We start from the raw sequence: 16216 nt of genomic DNA, 5'->3' as shown, positions 1-16216 counted from the left end.
TATTAACTTAACACTAAATCCCAGTGGAAGTCCCAAGTATGAAGTTGGTACTGTCCCCACCCAAGACTAGTTATACTATAGCAAAAGATAAAAAAAAAAAGGTAGATAAAGTGAAATTTCAACAATCTAAAACCCAATCAGATTATGAGCAATGGCAGAATGGAGAGAAAAGAAGAAGAAATAGACCAACGACAAAATAAAGAGACTAATGTGCTGGCAGTAAACTTTTAATTAGTCAAAGGTGAGCTTTAATCAATTAAGCACTGTTTTTCACCAGTCTTTTTTCAACTAATTAGTCTCCCTTTTAACTAATTAAAGCTTCTCTCCATTTATCCTTAATTGATTAAAATATGATTCAATCGATTGAGAAATCTTCAAATTTGGATCACCTCATTTGGTGCTTTTTAACAATCAATCATCACTTTAAATTTAAATTTTCTACTTCAAGGTTGAGCTTTAATCAATTAACCCATTTGTTTAATCTATTAAACCTTGTGCTAACTAATTAAGGATTTGCTGTCTTGACTTTGTATAACGCTTAGATTTGCTTTAATCGATTAAGGCTCCATGTTAATCAGTTAACAACATTCTGTCTTCATTAAGTGCTATCCTCTTTACTTGTTTTAACTGATTAACTTATCTTGTAATTAAGCAAGCTTCTTGACTTGGTTTCAAACAACAACTCTATTAAGGGATATAAACTTTGTCCTGCATAGTTAAGTGATATAGTTAGACATCAAAGAATGAGGAATGTTTTGTTATCATTAAAAACATACGGTGTCAATAAAATTTTCCCCATATAATATTGTTTAAAATAATATATTATGTCTTTTTCTACAAATGACAGACTATAATGTACTCCCTGAATGGAAGCTCGGATATTCCATGGACTTAACCAATGTATCCAATGCCAACAACTCGTATACTCTATGGATCTGACCAATTGACCTAAATTAAAATCAATTTGCGGTTGGTCAGTTGGGTCCATGGAATATTTGAGTGACAAGTTTTGTTGTACTATCTTAACAGAATAAATGACAAATTATTATTGGTCTTTAATTTTCTTACTGTTAAGAAATCAATTTCAACAAAAGCTTAATCATCACACATGAACAATTTATGCCATTAACAAATCACATTACCTTGCACACATGAAAATGGCAAACCCAAGGATGGAAATGGTTTTCTCTAGACATATGTGGAGAAAAACTAGTACCACTGAACACATTAAAAAAATCAAATATAAACAAAAGCATTAAAGTGAATTAGAAAAATAAAGCATTAAACAAGAAAGGAATATAAACTCACATTATTTTGATAGTAGACATAATATCTAAAAAGAGTTGTCAAACCCTGCTTTGTAAAATAATTATGATATCATTCACATGCTCGATAGAATATTTGTATATTGAGGAAGCCCGAGAAATCGACAAAAGACGGTATTGCCCCTAGAGGTGCTGTGAAGTTGATTTATACTTCGAGCTAGTTCAAATAAAAAATTTAAAAGGAATTTGAGAGTTCTGAAACCCAAAATCTACTTAGAATAGTGATTCAGAGTTTGAGGATCAATTTGGAATCAACTAGGAAAATTGACCGGTTATGGGGTAAAATGGTCATTTTGTAATTTGAGGATAAAATGGGAATTTTAAAAAAATGGATTTTCTTGGTCCCATTTGACATATTTGAGTATGATATGAGTATTGAAGTACAATTGAAAGATTTAGTAGTGAAAATATATGAATTTTTGGTATTTTTGGAGTATAGGGGTAAAATGGTAATTTTGCCACTCGAGAACGAAATTGAATTTTTCAAGAGAATTTAGATTAAATTTGATTAAATGGAGCATGATATGAGTATAAGGAGTGAAAATTATGCATTTTGGTAATTTTTCAATTTTTGGAGCAAAAATGTAATTTTTCACTTTTACGGGGGTAAAAGTGTAATTTTTAAAAATTTACTCCACCAAAACTTTGGAAATGTCTAGAAATTTCATGGAAGACATGGATAAGTGAAGAGGATTGAGTGGTAGAAAAAGAAAGTAAAAAAGATGGCTAGAAAAAAATAAAATAATAAAATATTCAAAAGGTAAATAAAATAATAATATTTTATTAAGCCTATTAAAAGGCTTGAAAATTTCAGAATTCCTCATTGGGAGGGTCAGCCAAAACCAGCAGGAGAGAGAGAGAAATAAGAACAAACCCTAGAGTGAGAAAATTAAAAAAAAAGGTGTGATTTTTCAAGGAGTCAAGTGTTTAAAGGTATGATTTTTCAAGCTTAGCTTAAGATTTATCATTTCCATGCATTTCTCCTTATTTTCCATGGTTAAATTATGTGTTTTGATGATGGATTCAAATCTAATCATATGGGTTTAGAGAGAGAAAGTTGTTAGATTAATTTGATTTTGAACTATGTTAGTGTTTAGTGTTAGTTTAGCATGTTTATGAGTAAAACAACAAGAAAAATATTCATTTTCTCCATGAATTTCTCTACGCCAAATCTAGCCAATGGTGTGTGAGGATGAGGTTGACTTTATTTTAAGAGAATTAGATGGAAAAATGATGAATTATGAGGTTGAAAATTAAATGGAAATTTTTGGTGTAAAAAATTGAAATTTTTACCCACTAGGGGTAAAAGCGTAATTTGTGATCCGAACTGATAAATTGGACCACATTCATAGTCATTGAGGTATTGTGGATATAATTGGATAATTGAAATTGAAATGGATGGAATTAGAGTTGAATTGGAGATTTTAGAAATTTACACCGTGTATAGGCGAGTTAGGTCGGACACTGTAATTAAGCGATTGTCTAAATATTTCACACCCTATCCAGTGCATACGCATGGATAAGAGCCTGAAACAATATATATTGATTTGACACAAATTATTGAATTTTTTGTGTCATGTATTGTGGATAGGTGGTGAGCTATCTGATACGGGTAAAAGACTACACCCGAGGATCGAGAATAGGAGTATATCTACTCCTAGTACAGTGAGTAAACTTACTATCGTCTTAATTATCTAGAGTAGATTTATTTAATTGTGTGATTTTATAAAAAAAATAGTTTAATTGGAAAATTATTGTGTTTTATGGGAAAATGAGATTTTATAAAATAATTTTATAAAATTTTTGAAAATTTAATAATGATTTCAAAAATAGAGTAATTGGAGACCTATACTATGATTGTGTTGTTTATCCATGATTTTACATTAAATGGCTTATGATAAATGTGGGTATGACTGGTTATTTTTATGATTTAAAGAATATGTGAACTGCTTTGATTTGCCTTGAATGTGTTAAGTGAGCCATGTCATACTATTATGATTTTATTAGTTGGTGGATTATAAAGTGGGCACTGCAGTGACTGGGGTTCCGTGGGCCAACCTAATTAGAAGGGCACGGTTCTCAATTATTGAGCTTACCTTGATTGGAGAGGCGCGTAGGATAACTCCCGAGGTAGGATTTGAGTACACTTCACGCTAGCCACCACGTGAAACTGAGACTCAGCCAACGGCAAGGAACAGTTGTGTTGTCAGAGGTGAAATGTGTTTGTGTGTGTGACAATAAACAGCCTTGGCGGTCTCGGTAAGATGCCTCCGCGGGGTATCCCCGAAAATGGATTTTTGGCAAGGGCCACGCCTTTGAAAAGTGCATAACCCATGTTGAGTAATTGGATGAAATCCAATTATTTATATGGGTTGGGATGAATTATTTTAATTGTCTCCTATTACTCGGCTTTAGATTATTTTGATGATGTTTGTCTACTCACTGGGATTTTATAATCTCACCCCTTCTTCCTATACATTTTTCAGGCTCAGAATAGGCAGTAGACTGTCAATTGCATCGAGAAGTAAATTTCGGAGTTGTATCCTAGAAAGCAAGGTTATAGACTTAAACCTTCTCAGTTATTTGGGGACCCACGTGTTATTATAATTTAAATTGCATACTCTAGTTTTCTATATTACAATATGTATAAATTTATTTTATTTTTATGTGCAGAAAATTAATTTTTGATGTTTCAAATATATATATATATTGTTTTACATTAAAATAGATTATTTTAATTAATATTTTTATTTTATTTTATTATTCAAAAAAAAAAGAAAAAAAATAGAGGAATGGAAAAATTGATACAAAAGCCTTACGAGGTCTCGAAGGGCATTTGAGGGAAGAATGTCTGTTGAGGCTTCGCGACGGTTGTCACGGGCTCGATGGGAGTTCCGAGTCGTGACAAGAGCAATCTCTCCAAATGATTCTTGACTTCGAAGGCTCCATACTCCAAACCATGCCTCTTCCTTCCAAGTTTATCAGATAAATGTAATGACATAGTCAAGCAAACTAGGAAGCAATGTTAACCAGAATATGTCATTATATTTATCTAATAAACTTGGAAGGAGGAAGCATGGTTTGGAGTATGGAGTTTTAGAAAGAAATTGATGTTTTTAGATATTGTGTTTACTGTCTCAATAATGTAAGTTTATATTCATTACTTGTTTTATGCTTTATTTTTCCAATTAACTTTAATGCTTTTTTTATTTCTAACTAATTCATGTGTTTTTTGGTACTAGTTTCTCTCAATAAATATCTAGTGAAAGCAATTTCACTCCTTGAGTTTGCCATTTTCATGTGTGCAAGGTACTACAATTTGTTAATGATATATATTGTTCATGTTTGCAAGAATACAATATATATACGCTAGATTCAAAAAGTGTGCAAGAATAATAATACTTTAAAGTGAATGAGTCAGCGCTTTTAGACTTTATACTTTGATGTGGGTATCTATTGATCTAAAATAATGCATGGAAGAATCATTGAAAGCATAATAATCTAACTTTAAACTTTATGATGGGAATGGGGATGGATTCTAAAATTACACTTTTGATGTTAATAATGCATGAGCCATTTTTAAAACTCTTTAAATCTCTACCTAATCCTTTATGCACAATGAGCAAGTGTTAATTAACTAGTTAGGTATTATTAAAAAGAAAACAGGTAGACAATTTTAAGCAAAAAAGTTAGATTATTTAAATCAAGGTCTTAAATTTGCATATTCTCGAAATTGGATAATCACCATTTATATCGTAATGACATTTTAACAGTCATGTTCTAAGATTAATACTTAAGTAGGGTGATATATTCCTATGTACTAAATGAAGTTTTGTTTTTGCTAAACATCTAAACTAATAGTACAAGATTACATAGTATTCTAAGATTCAGATTATGAATTGACAAGCCAATTCATTTTCATTTTCAAATGAAGTATGTGTATTTTTTTTCTCAATAAAATCAAAGTTCACATTCTTACCTAATTTATAAAGTAAACATATATCAAATTATATATATATATATATATATACTGCCAAAACTAGTTCAAGGAAGATGTTCCCTTGAAAGTAATACGAGCTACACTAAGCACACAATAACTTCAACACACAGTAATAGCTAAGCAAACAATACCAACTGAGCAAACAATACAACCGAGCACTCAAGCTACTAAAACCAACCACAATAACATAAAAAAATGAAGCAAAGTGTAAGGAAAAATACTTATGTCGGTGGTGGTCTACGCTCTTGGTAGCAAGTTTAGAAATCTACAGTGGGTCTAAGTTCAAACAAGTGGAATCGATGGTGGGGAAGGTGGGTTCAATAGCAAAGTGGTTGGGTTAGTAGTGGGTGACTTCCGACCAACCTTAAATTGATGGCGAGATTACAAATCTACAGTGGGTTTGGGATCAAATGGGTGGAATTAGCAATGGGGAAGGTAGGTTGAACAATAGAAGGGCTAGGTCAGTAGCGGGTGACATCCGACCAACGTTTAATCAATGGTGAAGGGCATAGAAGGGTGGATTGGGAGGCTCGAGGTAGTTGGGGAGAGAAGAGAGAGAAAGTAAAAAAAGAAATGAGGGGGATGGAGCTTACGTCGTTTAAATAACATAACTTAGCAACGTAATTCTCGATGAAATTTTCATCGATAGTATGCTAACATTTTACTTAACCATCCTTGATGGATAATTCGTCAATATTTACGAACATTCCAATGGTAAATGTTAATGTTCAATGTACCCATCAACAATAGAATGTTCATCAATATTTTCATTGGAATATTCCTGATGTTTGTATTCCCTTACCATTTTATTTAGCTATCCTTGACGAAATATCCACTGGTATCTACATATTAAATTTCATCGATATCTCATTGACGTTTTATGTAACTATCCCTGACCGAACATATTTTGTTTGTAATTTCTAACGATTCTAATCCCCTAACATTAAATCTAGCCATCTTTAACAGAATATTCATTAGTATTTACGGATTTAATTTCATCGATATTTTCCTTACATTTTATGTAGCCATTATGACAGAGTATCCATTAGAATGTCCATTAGCAGCTTTGACAGTGTTACAAATATCGACAAATTACTTTCGTCAGTATTCTTCATGCCTTTTGTTTATATTGCATGTCAAATAATTACCAACCGAATACTGATGGAAATGTATTTGTCGGTAAATTTTGCTAGTGTTCTGTTGAAATGCAACTTGGATGATATCCATCAGTATTTCATCGGCTCTCCATCAATATCTGTCGATAGAATTTTACTGACGAATTCCTTTCCGTCGGTAAAAGTTTACTTTATTGTAGTGCTTGAGTACTTCTATCTTACTCATAAGGCAACATTTTTATTAATCAAATCCATTCCATATGAATTTAATTATATATAATTTCTTATTTAATACTCCTAATGGGCATTAAATGTTGTGTCGCCAAACATTCTAGTGGGACTCACACAATAAGTTTTAAATTTTGAATGTGAGAGAAGGAAAATTTATGAAAAACAAAATATTTTTCAAAAAGGCCCTATTTTTGAAATGCAAATCAATTACTTCCAACCCTCCATTATCTCTATAATTACGAATAGTGTTCCTATCCACTAAATGAATTTTTCATTCATTTGTCACCTCACCCCAAAAGAACCTACATTGGATTTTGTTAAGGGCTTCTTTCACTCCTTGTAGACTTGGAAAGAGGGACATGAAAAATCAAAAGACTCAACAAGACCGACTTATGAAGCAATATCCCTCCACTGAGTGATAAAAAATTTTCCTTTCCAACAACCAAAACGCTTCTCGAATCTTTCAACAATTGACTTTTACACACCTATTGACTTAACCCTAAATCCCAATGGGAGTCTCAAGTATGAAGTTGGGAAGGTCCCTACCAAGGACTAGTTATCCTACAACAAAAGATAAATAAAAGTAAATAAGGTCAAATTTCAACAATCAGAAACCCAAAACCAAAAAACAAACCCTAATCAGATTGCAAGGAATGGCAAGATGGAGAGAAATAAGAAGAAATAGATCAATGAAAAAATGGAAAGACTAGCGACGAAATAAAGGGGTTAGAGCAGAAATAGGGGAAGTTAGGGTTTGGGCTTCTTTGTTGAAGGAAAATGGAAATGAATGGAAAAAAAAATCAAATTTTGTTACTTTCCCAAGTTGTGGGCAAGCAACATTACATAGATTTTCACCGTAAATGTGATTCCTTCTTTTAACTGTTATGTGATACGAATGTAATGTTATATCACATTGGCTTTTTTTGCTACCAAATACTATAATGTAATTTTACTATTCACATTAAAAAATATGTTACTGAGTTCCTTATACCAAAAGCCCCATGAACTTGAACTATATAGCTTATTAAATTTTTTGAATAAAAGTAATGTTAAAATTTTTAACTTTAATTAAGTTAATTAAACAAGCTAACCAACTAGTAGGATATATAATTACCATATAATTGAAGAAGATGTAACTTAAAATTGAAAAAAAAATCCAATCGAGATGAAACTTGAATATGAAATATATTGGTTTGAGTACTTTTATATTACACTTAAGACAATATTTTTTATTAATCAAATCCGTTACATATGAATTTAATTATACATAATTTCTCATTTAATACTCATAATGGACAATAAATATTGTGTCGGCAAACATTCTAGTGAGACCCACACAATAATTTTCAAATTTTGAATGTGAGAGAGGGAAAATTTATGAAAACCAAAATATTTTACCCTAATGCTCTCTATATAAACTACCAATTCCTCACTTTGGCATGCACAAGCTCTTTAGATTAGCTGATTTGAAATGGGAGAGTTGGCTTCCAGAGGTCAGTAGAAATGGGTGGTAGGGAACGATCTTGCACATCTTTCCTCTTCATCATGTTTTTGATATGAAGTGGGAATTTGAGTTTCTTTCCCTTACCATCCATTTTTATTGTTTCTGGGGATTTCTCCCTTTTCCTTACATGCTTCTTAAGATTTTGTGATCTATTCCTTGATATTTTGTGTTAATTATTTATGTTTTGAGGTTGCATGACATACTAATTTCTTGTATGTTTCATCTTTTCTAGTTTCAATTAAAGATTGATGGTTACTAGCTGTTGAAAAAATATTGCTAGATCTATGGTGGGTTTGGGTTCAAATGGGTGTAATTGGTAGCAAGGAGGATGGTTCAACGACAGAGGGGCTGGGTTAGCAGTGGCTGACGTCCAACCAACTCTTAATTAAATGCAAAGGGCGCAAGATGGTGGGTTAGGTGGCTTGGGGTAGTTGGGGAGAGAAAACAAAAAGTAAAAAATGAAAATAAAGGGAGGAGCTTGCGTCATTTGAATAATATAACTTATTGATGCAATTCACGAAGAAATTGTTGATAAAATTTTTGTCAGTAATCCCTTAACATTTTATTTAACCATCCTCAATGGATAATTCATCAATATTTACCAACATTCTGTCGGTAAACCGCTAACGTTCAATGTACCCATCAATAACGAAATATCTGTCAGCATTTCCATTAGAATATTCTTGATGCTTATATTCCTTTAATGTTTTATTTAGCTATCCTTGACGAAATATCCGTTGATATCTCTTTAACGTTTAATGTAACTATCCCTAACGGAACATATTTCATTAGTAATTTCTTGATGATTCTAATCCTTTGGTGTTAAATCTAGCCATCTTGAACAAAATATCCATCTGTATTTACGGATTAAATTTCGTCAATATTTTCCTGATGTTTGAATTTTTGCAATGTTTTATGTAACCATTAACAATAGAGTATTCATTAGAATGTCCATTGGCAGCTTTGACATTGTTACGAATACCGACGAATTACTTCCATTAGTATTCTTCATGACTTTGGTTTATATTGAACACCAAATAATATCCAATCGAATACCGATGGAATTGTTTCGTCGATAAATTCTGTCGATGTTTCGTCAAAATACAGCATGGATGATATCCGTCGGTATTTTGTCACCTCTCCATCGATATTGGCCAATAGAATTTTACCATTGAATTCCTTTCTATCAATAAAAGTCTGTTTTCTTGTAGTGTTTGAGCATTTCTATCTTACACATAAGGCATCATTTTTATTAATCAAATCCATTAAATATGAATTTAATTATATATAATTTCTCATTTAATACTCATAATGGACATTAAATATTACGTCGCTAAACATTCCAGTGGCACCTACGCAATTAGTTTCAAATTTTGAATGCGAGAGAGGGAAAATTTATGAAAACCAAAATACTTTTCAAAAAGGCCCTATTTTTCAAATGCCAATCAATCACTCTTAATCCTTCTTTATCTCTATAATTGCAAATAGTGTCCCAATCCACTAAATGCATTTTTCATTTGCTTGCCACCTCACCCTATGAGAACCTACATTGGATTTTGTCAAAAGCATCTTTCACTCTTCACAAAATAGGAAAGAGGGACATGAAGAAAATCAAAAGACTCGACAAGACCGACTTGCGAAACATTATGTTTCTAATGAGACATAAAAAAATTTTCTTTCCAACACCCAAGACGCTTCTTGAATCTTTCAATAACTGTCATCCACACACTTATTAACTTAACACTAAATCCCAATGGAAGTTCCAAGTATGAAGTTTGCAATGTCCCCACCCAATACTAGTTATCCTATAGCAAAAGATAAAAAAAAAAAGGTAGATAAAGTAAAATTTCAACATTCTAAAACCCAATCAGATTATAAGCAATAGCAGAATGGAGAGAAAAGAAAAAGAAATAGACCAATGACAGTATAGAGATCAATGTGCTGGCAGTAAACCTTTAACTAGTCAAAGGTGAGCTTTAATCGATTAAGCACTGTTTTTCACCAGTCTTCTTTCCATTGATTAGTCTCCCTTTTAACTAATTAAAGTTTCTCTCCATTTATCATTAATTGATTAAAATATGTTTCAACTGATTGAGAAATCTTCAAATTTGAATCACCTCATTTGGTGCTTTTTAACAATCAATCATCACTTTGAATTTAAAATTTGGTGCTTCAAGGTGCTTTAAGTTTGAGCTTTAATCAATTAACCCATTTGGTTAATCAGTTAAACCTTGTGCTAACTGATTAAGGCTTTACTGTCTTGACTTTGTATAACGCCTAGATTTGCTTTAATCGATTAAGGCTCCATGTTAATCAGTTAACAACATTCTGTCTTCACTAAGTTCTTTCCTCTTTATTTGTCATAACTGATTAACTTATCTTTTAATTAAGCAAGCTTCTCGACTTGGTTTCAAACAACAACTCTATTAAAGGATTTAAACTTTGTCCTGCACAATTAAGTGATATAGTTAGATATCAAAGGATGAGGAATGTTTTGTTATTATCAAAAACATATGGTGTCGACAAAATTTTCCCCATATAATATTTTTTTAAAAAATTTATTATGTCTTTTTCTACAAATGACAGATTGTAATGTACTGCTTGAATGGAAGCTTCGATATTCCATGGACCTAACCAATGTATCCAATGCCAACAACTCGTATACTTTATGGATCTGACCAACTGCCCTAAATTAAAATCAATTTGAGGTTTGTCAATCCAGTCCATCGAATATTTGAGTGACAAGTTTTGTTGTACTATATTAATAGAATAAATGACAAATTATTATTGGTCCTTAATTTTCTTATTGTTAAGAAATCAATTTCAACAAAAGCTTAATCATCACACATGAACAATTTATGCCATTAACAAATCGCATTACCTTGCACACATGAAAATGGCAAACCCAAGGATGGAAATGGTTTTCTCTAGACATATGTGGAGAAAAACTAGTACCACATAACACATTAAAAAAAATCAAATATAAATAAAAGCATTAAAGCCAATTAGAAAAATAAAGCATTAAACAAGAAAGGAATATAAACTCACATTATTTTGACAGTAGACACAATATTTAAAAAGATCAATCTCTCTAAATGATTCTTGACTTCTAAGGCTTCATACTCCAAACCACGCCTCTTCCCTCCAAGTTTATCAGATAAATATAGTGACATAGTCAAGTAAACTAGGAAGCAATGCTAACCAGAATATGTTACTATATTCATCTGATAAACTTGGAAGGAAGAAGCATGGTTTGGAGTATGGAGCTTCAGAAATCAAGAATCATTTGGAGAAATTGATCTTTTTAGATATTGTGTTTACTATCTCAATAATGTGATTTTATATTCATTTCTTGTTTTATACTTTAATTTTCCAATTAACTTTAATGCTTTTTTTATTTCTAACTAATTCATGTGTTTTTGGTACTAGTTTCTCTCAACAAATATCTAGTGAAAGCAATTTCACTCCTTGAGTTTGCCATATTCTTGTGTGCAAGGTAATGCGATTTGTTAATGATATAGATTGTTCATGTTTGCAAGAATACAATATATATATGCCAGATTCAAAAAGTGTGCAGGAATAATAATATTTTAAAGTGAATGAGTCAGCGCTCTCAGACTTTATCCTTTGAAGTGGTTCTTGAGTGGGATATCTGTTGATCTAAAATAATGCAAGGAAGAATCATTTAAAGCATAATCATCTAACTTTAAACTTTATGATGGGAATAGGGATGGATTGTAAAATTACACTTTTGATGTTAATGATGCATGAACCGCTTTTAAAACTCTTTAAATCTCTACCTAATCCTTTATGCCCAATGAGCAAGTGTTAATTAACTAGTTAGGTATGATTAAAAAGAAAAAAGGTAGACAATTTAAATCAAAAAAGTTAGATTATCTAAATCAAGGTCTTAAATTTGCATATTCTCAAAATTGGATAATCACCATTTATATCGTAATGACATTTTAATAGTCATATTCTAAGATTAGTACTTCAGTAGGGTGATATATTCCTATGTACAAAATGAAGTTTTGTTTTTCCTAAACATCTAAATTGATAGTACAAGATTACATAGTATTTTAATATTCAAATTATGAATTAACTAGCCAATTCATTTTCATTTTCAAATGAAGTATGTGTATTTTTTTTCTCAATAAAATCAAAGTTCACATTCTTACTTAATTTATAAAGTGTATATATATACTGCCAAAATCGGTTCAAGGAAGATGTTCGGTTGAAAGTAACAAAAGCTACACTAAGCACATAATAACATTCAACACATAGTAATAGTTAAGCAAACAATACAGCTAAGCACACAAGCTACCAAAACCAACCATAATAACCTAAGAAAATGAAGCAAAGTGTAAGGAAAAATACCTAAGTCGGTGGTGGTCTACGCTTCTGGCAGCAAGATTACAAATCTACAGTGGGTCTAGGTTCAAACAGGTGGAATCGACGGTGGGGAAGGTGGGTTCGATAGCAAAGTGGTTGGGTTAGTAGTGGGTGACTTCCGACCAACCTTCAATCAATGGTGAAATTCCAAATCTACAGTGAGTTTAGGTTTAAATGGGTGGAATTAGCAATAGGGAAGGTAGGTTGAACAATAGAAGGGTAGGGTCAACAATGGGTGACGTCCAGCCAACGTTCAATCAATGGTAAAGGGCGTGAGATGGTGGGTTGGGAGGCTCGAGGCAATTGGGGAGAGAAGAGAGAGAAAGTAGAAAGGGAAATGAGGGGGGAAGGAGATTACGCCATTTAAATAATATAACTTATCAACATAATTCCTGATGAAATTTTCGTCGATAGGATGCTAACGTTTTACTTAACCATCCTTCACGGATAATTCATCAATATTTACAAACATTCCATCGATAAACGTTAACGTTCAATGTACCCATCAATAATGGAATATTCATCAATATTTCTATTAGAATATTCCTGATATTTGTATTCCCCTACCGTTTTATTTAGCTATCCTTGACGAAATATCCATTGGTATCTACATATTAAATTTCGTTGGTATCTCATTGACGTTTTATGTAACTATCCCCAACTGAACATATTTTGTTTGTAATTTTTTATTATTCTAGTCCCTTAATATTAAATCTAGCCATCTTGGACAGAATATTCATCGATATTTACAGATTCAATTTCATGAATATTTTATTTAGATTTTATATAGCCATTACTGACAAATTATCCTTTAGAATGTCCATCAATAGCTTTGACGGTGTTACAAATACCAACAGATTACTTTCGTCAGTATTCTTCACGCCTTTTGCTTATATTGCGTGTCAAATAATTACCCACCGAATAACGATGAAAATGTATTCGTCGGTAAATTTTGCTAGTGTTCCATTGAAATGCAACATGGATGATATCCGTCAGTATTTCATCGGCTCTCCATCAATATTTGTCAATAGAATTTTAGCGACGAATTCCTTTCTGTCGGTAAAAGTTTACTTTCTTATAGTGCTTGAGTACTTCTATCTTACTCATAAGGCAACATTTTTATTAATCAAATCCATTCCATATGAATTTAATTATATATAATTTCTTATTTAATACGTATAATGGATGTAAATGTTACGTCGCCAAACATTCTAGTGGGACTCACACAATAAGTTTTAAATTTTGAATGTGAGAAAGGGAAAATTTATGAAACCAAAATATTTTTCAAAAAGGCCTTATTTTTGAAATGCAAACCAATCACCCCCAACCCTTCATTATCTCTATAATTGTAAATGGTGTTCTTATCCACTAAATGCATTTTTAGTTCGCTTGTTGCCTCAACCCATAAGAACCTACATTGGATTTTGTTAAGGGCTTCTTTCACTCTTTGCAGACTTGGAAAGAGGGACATAAAAAAATCAAAAGACTCAACAAGACCGACTTGAGAAGCATTATCCTTCCACTAAGTGATAAAAAATTTTCGTTTCCAACACCAAAACGCTTCTTGAATCTTTCAATAATTGACTTTTACACACCTATTGACTTAACAATAAATTTCAATGGGAATCCCAAGTGCCAAGTTGGGAAAGTCCCCACCAGGGACTAGTTATCCTACAGCAAAAGATAAATAAAAGTAAATAAAGTCAAATTTCAATAATCAGAAACCCAAAACCAAAAGAAAAAAAACCAATCAGATTGAAAGGAATGGCAAAATAGAGAGAAAAGAAGAAGAAATATACCAATGATAGAATGGAATGACCAATGCCAGAATATAGGGGTTAGAACAAAAATAGGGAAAGTTAGGGTTTAGGCTTCTTTGTTGAAGGAAAGAGGAAACGAATGGGAAAAAAAATCAAATTTTGTTACTTTCCCAAAGTTGTGGGAAAGCAACATTACATAGATTTTCAATGAAAATGTGATTCCTTCTTCTAACTGTTATGTGATACCAATGTAATGTTATATTACATTAGCTTTTTTTGCTACCAAATACTATAATGTAATCTTACCATTCACATTACAAAAAAAATGTTACTTTGTTCCTTATACCAAATGCCCCATGAACTTGAACTATAACTTATTAAATTTTTTGAATAAAAATAATGTTAAAATTTTTAACTTTAATTAAGTATATGTGAGGAATACTAAATTTAGAAGAAAAATCTAATGAATAACCAACCAAACAAGCTAACCAACTAGTAGGATATATAATTACCATATAATTGAAGAAGATGTAACTTAAAATTGAAAAAGTAAAAATCCAAGCAAAATGAAACTTGAATATGAATATATTGGTTTGAGTACTTTTATCTTACACTTCAGACAACATTTTTATTAATCAAATCCCTTATGTATGAATTTAATTATATATAATTTCTCATTTAATACTCATAATGGACAATAAATATTGTGTCGGCAAACATTCTAATGAGACCCACACAATAAGTTTCAAATTTTGAATGTTAGAGAGGGAAAATTTATGAAAACTAAAATATTTTACCCTAATGCTCTCTATATAAACTACCTATGTCACGACCCAAATTTCGGGCCATGACCGACGCATGGGCCCAATGGACATAGTCCACTAAGCCCAAGCAAGCCTATTAATATGACATGTTCATCATTCCATCAAAGTTGCTAAGTCACATTTCATAACTTTGAATCAAAATAATACTAAGCATTGCCAACTCATAGTGGCATACCAATCAAAGTGTACATTTATTGTCTAAACATATAATTTAATAATTTACATTGGTTTGTCTATACACAACAAAAGAATACTCGACTTCCAGTAGAGAAACTCAGACGAATGTACAGCTACTGAATGTCGAGACACCTACCAAGGGTCGAGTATGCGAAAACACCTCGACCTAGTTACCAGCTGCCTCTTAATCTGAAAAGATAAAGTTGAAAACAGTGAGTATAAACCCAGTGAGTGAACAAGGATGGAAACAAGCAATAACAAGGAAAATTTAAAGAAATCAAGATGCATTTATCTTTGAAACAATGCAATTAGTTTAGCTCTTATCAAAACCCCTCATGTAAACCCCAAATGAGTAAATCACTTGATAAAATGGTCCATGCTCAACAAATGATTTGAAGAGTGAAAACCTTCATAGCCTTTATGCAAATTAAGTCAAGTAAACGACAAGTGCAACGAGAATGAATTTTCGCTACAGCGAAGTTTGGATTCAAGTTATTAGCTGAACGAAGGTTTCTCAACTGGCTGAGGGTTTCTCACCAAACCTCCTCATTTCAAACTTAACTAATTAATTTCTTAATGTTAGAAGTCCATACTCAACTATGGTACCAAAGAAGTGGAAAATAGGACAACAACCGAACCAAATAAGGAGCAAAATAGAAAGTTTTTTGCTACAGCGAGAATAAGCGAAATTTCAGCCATAAAACAGAAAGTTTTTCGCTGTAGTGAAAATGATTCTCGTTGTAGCAAAATGCTACAGTAACTTTCTCACTACAGCGAGAATGCATATTTGCTGCAGCTAGATTCCAGCTAGCATTACCCCTCCAAACCCTAGAGTTTCTCGCTGCAGCGAGATTCAATCTCGCTGCAACGAGAAATAGATCAGCAAGA

Source organism: Theobroma cacao, chromosome 3 (genome assembly GCF_053813885.1).
Source record: "Theobroma cacao isolate CCN51 chromosome 3, ASM5381388v1, whole genome shotgun sequence".
NCBI lineage: Eukaryota > Viridiplantae > Streptophyta > Magnoliopsida > Malvales > Malvaceae > Theobroma > Theobroma cacao.
This window is presented reverse-complemented; position numbering follows the sequence as displayed.